The 4,677-nt window shown below is 36.1% G+C and overlaps 1 long non-coding RNA gene across 1 annotated transcript in view; it reads right to left on the bottom strand.

The window, feature by feature from the left end:
- The window catches only part of LOC108523177 (uncharacterized), a 34,085-nt gene extending 32,814 nt beyond the window's left edge, over nt 1-1,271 (bottom strand). The window contains exon 1 of the long non-coding RNA XR_001883742.1: nt 1,173-1,271. This is a non-coding gene — a long non-coding RNA (uncharacterized LOC108523177). The remainder of the gene's footprint in view (nt 1-1,172) is intronic.
- Between the last annotated feature and the right edge of the window lie 3,406 nt (nt 1,272-4,677).

The following is a 4,677-nucleotide window of genomic DNA, read 5'->3' as shown; positions in this document are numbered from 1 at the left end:
AAAGAAAAGAAAGAAAGAAAAGAAAGAAAGAAAGAAAGAAAGAAAGAAAGAAAGAAAGAAAGAAAGAAAGAAAGAAAGAAAGAAGAAAGAAAGAAAGAAAAGAAAGAAGGAAAGAAAGAAAGAAAGAAAGAAAGAAAGAAAGAAAGAAAGAAAGAAAGAAAGGGAAAAAGAGGGAGGAAGGGAAAGAATAACTTAAAAAATTCACCTAGTACAATCTCCCACTATGCACGATTATCTAACTCTTGGTCATCATGGATTGCTGGCCATAGCAAACTGTACCATTCTGTTTCCTCTCTTCTTTTAGTTAGGACAGTTGAAACCAAAGCTTAGATATTCTTTCCTCTAATACCATATTATAAGATTTAAGCATTAGAAAACACATCCTGCTTCCTACTATTACTCAATCAAGTATCTGTTTTCAAGAACACAATAATTATTGGTCTAATCAACACTTTGCTTCTTACAAAAAGATTGTTAAGAATTTCCAATTTGAGGAAAAGATACTTTCCCTGTTGCCCACCGTATTTTGACTCAATTGATTCCACATTTGGGTCTTCAAATTCCAGACATTCCCTCTTACTACCCATTATTCTGTTTTCCAGCACACTTTATTTTCAAATGTTAAAAGTCAAGTCAAGCCAGTTTTAGCAAATATAGCAAATTCATTAACTCATGTAACTAAAAAGATAAAGAAAGGAATCCGGCTTCAGGCCCACTAGTCACACACAGCCCAGAGGCTGCCTGTGTCCCTCTGGCTCTGTGCTGCTTTCACGTTCATTTTCTCTCCACAATTTGGCTTTGCCCTCCATTGTGCAGGCTTTATTTTCAGGCAGTTGCTCTTATTGCAGGATAATGAAAACTCAGCATTGTATTTAGGTTCACACATTGCCAGAAGCATGTTTTTAACAAACCATTGCAGTAGGGAGAGATGGTTGAACCTGATTATCAAAAACAGTTTTTTTGTTTTTTTGTTTTGTTTTTACAGGGCTGGTAACAACGAACCTACAGTGAGGCAGAGAAGAAGAAAAGGAAAATAACCTGTGGGTTCTTTTACATCTTAACTGAGTAACAACCCAAGCTTTTTCAGAATTGTCAATAATTCTCACAACATTCATTTTATGACATGATTTTGAATATGTTGAAATGTACTCTAACATAATTTCAGGATGTACATGTTTAAAAATAAAAGCAAAGTCTCCAGGGCACATGTGAGTGTTCTTTCTTCTCCACATTTCATGATATTTGGGCAGAAACATCAGCAACAAGCAGCACTAAAAGGAAAATAATAAGAAAGAGTGAGATTACGCAATAAAATGCCATATGTCAAAAATTCACTAAGCAAAAAAAAAAAAAAAAAGAGAGAGATGCAAATTTAGCACATTAGAATGGTTGTCTTTTTAGAGGGAAGTGGAAGGACCAAAATAAGATAAAAGGGGATATAGCCATTCATGAAGGGGTTGACTTTACAACAGGAAAATAACCCCCTTCTCTGAGAAAGGAGGAAAAGGGCAACTGTGAAAACTTTTGAGGAAATGAAAGTCATCTGAAGTGTGTATTTCAGTACCTGGGTATCTGAGGAAAATGAAACATGTTTCAAATGATTTCTGTAGCAAACTAAAACTGGAGATGAATAATGTAAATACTGATTACTACTGAGGAAATCAGCCACAATAGGAAAGAATACAGTTGAAGTGCAGTAGGCAAATAATAATAATCACAGTATAGACATCTTTTAGAGAATGAAACATTATCACAGAAACAAAACCCAAAAACATAGTTAATGATTCAGTATATTTATTAGTTCTTTTTTCCCAACAGATTTTTTTTCCAGGCTAAAAACAAGAACATAAAATGTCAACAGTGGGATTTACCCAGAATTGAAGACTGGAAACCTTTCAAAAGGGAAGAGTACAATTATTTGAGAGAATTTGAGACCACAAATTATATTAGGAAAGAATGTTTCTTTCCCAATCCTAACGTCTTCTTCCATATAGGGAGACTTTTCTCAGCAAACATTCCTTGGCTTCCTTTGCTCAATTCCTCCTCTTCAGAGAGAAAGGACTAAATTAATACGATTCTCATCCAGCCCCATTCTCTCTTTTTCAGTGAGATACATGACGACCTGCCTACAGGGAGAGCATGCTTTCTGTTTGCTCCTTCATGCTGTGAAACTTAAGAAGGCATTATTTCCCCCTTTGGAAAAGTGAAGACAGGAGGAAAGAGGTTCTAAAGTTTGTGAGAGTAGTAGTTTACATTTTAAAAAGTGTTAAGATTTGGCACACTGAAAATGGAAATCATAAGATGGATATTTGGAGAGTAATAAAATGAGAAGAAGAGATCAGGCAGAGGCTTGATCAAAAGGCCTTAAATGTTGGAGATACTTCATCAATGCAGGCTATGTGGGAAGTTTGCATATGCCTGTAATTCTATGATGTGACTGTATTTTTGTAGTTATGAGTTTAACAGCTGGGTCTTCGTTGAATTTTCAGGCACATGGAACATCACTATATTAGTCTGTTCTTGTACTACTGTAAAGAAATATCTGAAACTGAGTAATTTATAAAGAAAAGAGGCTTCATTGGCTTATGGTTCTGTAGACTATACAGGAAGCATGAGTCTGGTATCTTGGCTTTTAGGGAGGCCTCAAGAAGTTTACAATTGTGGCAGAAGGTGACGAGGGGGAGTCAGCAAGTCTTGCATGGGAGGAGCAGGAACAAGAGAGTTAGGGATGAGGTGCCACACACTTTTAAACAACGAGATCTTGTGGGAACTCACTCACTGTGCAGGACTGAGGATGGGTGATGCTAAAACATTCATGAAACTTCACCCCCACTATCCAATCACCTCCCACCAGGCCCCACCTTCAAAACTGAGATTTGGGTGGGGACACAGATCCAAACCATATCAGTCACCTTGTCTTAAGGTAATTGTCCTGTGGTATATTTAACCTATTCTTGAGCTAATGAGTAGGCATTTCAGAAAACACTACCAGTTCTCTGTAAAGGCTGAGATCTTCCTTGCTGAACCCAGACTTCAGGAAACACACAGGCCTTACATCTAGGGCTGATACAGTTTGACCTTGATCTTCAGGAGGCAGTGTAGCCTGGCATTATAAATGAGTTTACATGAGAATGGATCTTCATATGCTTTTGTAGGAAAAAATATAATTTGCTACTTTTCAACCCAAGACAGCTGAGTTATAAGTATACTGGAATATCCCAGTAAATCTGGATATAAATTGTTAGTATCAGGCCTAAGTAAATAGTAATGAGTCAGTTGCTCTAAATTTTGTTTTGCAGATCAAGGAGAAAACAGTTTTGTGAGTTGGCCCCAAGCCCAAGAGTCCTAACATATTAAAATGTTCACTGGATGAGTTTCAAGGTGATACAGTTTTTATAGATGAACCTGCAGGTGTCCTGTTTGTTGATATTAGAAGACTGCAAATACTGTATACTTAAGACTCCAGGGTAAAACATAACTAACAGTAGAAATATTGAAAGGGGAGCCAGCAGAACAGTAATAGACTGAATATAAGCAGCCCTTATTGGATATTGGCCTGAGAAAAGCATATTACCTGCATGAAGATGAATAAGAGTTATTTGAACAATGAATGGATGCTATTGGCAGACACAGACATAATGATTTTATTATAATCCCACAGGAGACCCTCATAAGACAAAATCTAAATAAGGATTTAGTAAGACAACCAAAAATACAGATTACCGAAATCAGGAACAAAAGAGAAGTCTTCACAACAATCCCTACAGAAGTTAAAAGTAGCTTAAGTGAATATTCTGAAAAACTTTATGCTGAGAATTTGAATAGTTAGATAAAAAACACAAACTTCAAGAAAGAAAAAAATAACAAAACTGACTCAAGCAAAAGAAAAAAAATGAGATAAATCTATACCAAGTAAAGAAATTAATTCTTAAAAATTTTTCTGCAAAGAAAGTTCAGAGTCAGATGGATTCACTAGTAAATTCTGGAAAACATTTAAGAAAAAAAAATACCAATTTTACACAAACATTTTTAAAAAAATAGAGAAGGAAACAATGACTTTTATGAGGTCAACTCATTTTGTGAGGTCATTTTGTTAACCTGACACCAAAGCAAGACAAAGATATCACAAGAAAACTACAGTCGAATATACTTCATAAACATAAATACGAAACCTCTTAACAAATATTAGAAAATTGAAACTAGCAACTTGTGAAAAGGATTATACCACATGGTCAAGTGAATTTTGCTCCAGGAATGCAATGTCAGTTTAATATCTGAAATCCAATTAATGTTAAATGTCATAGTAATAGAATAAATAATAAAAACATGGTCATCTCAATAATCTCAATAGATGCCAAGAAATTAAAAAAATTAAAACATACTTGGGAGGCCCAGGCAGGCGGATCACGAGGTCAGGAGATCGAGACCATCCTGGCTAACATGGGGAATCCCCGTCTCTACTGAAAATACAAAAAAATTAGCCGGGCGTGGTTGTGGGCACCTGTAGTCCCAGCTACTCAGGAGGCTGAGGCAGGAGAATGGCGTGAACCCAGGAGGTGGAGCTTGAAGTGAGCCGAGATCCCACCCCTGCACTCCAGCCTGGGCGACAGAGCAAGAGCCTGTCTCAAAAAAAAAAAAAAAAAAAAAAAAAAAAAAAAAAAAAAAAAAAAAACCCAA

Source organism: Rhinopithecus bieti, unplaced genomic scaffold, assembly GCF_001698545.2.
Source record: "Rhinopithecus bieti isolate Rb0 unplaced genomic scaffold, ASM169854v2 scaffold_69822, whole genome shotgun sequence".
NCBI classification, from domain to species: Eukaryota; Metazoa; Chordata; class Mammalia; order Primates; family Cercopithecidae; genus Rhinopithecus; species Rhinopithecus bieti.
Note: the sequence above shows the minus strand (reverse complement) of the source record. Positions and strands in the feature narration are given on the sequence as shown.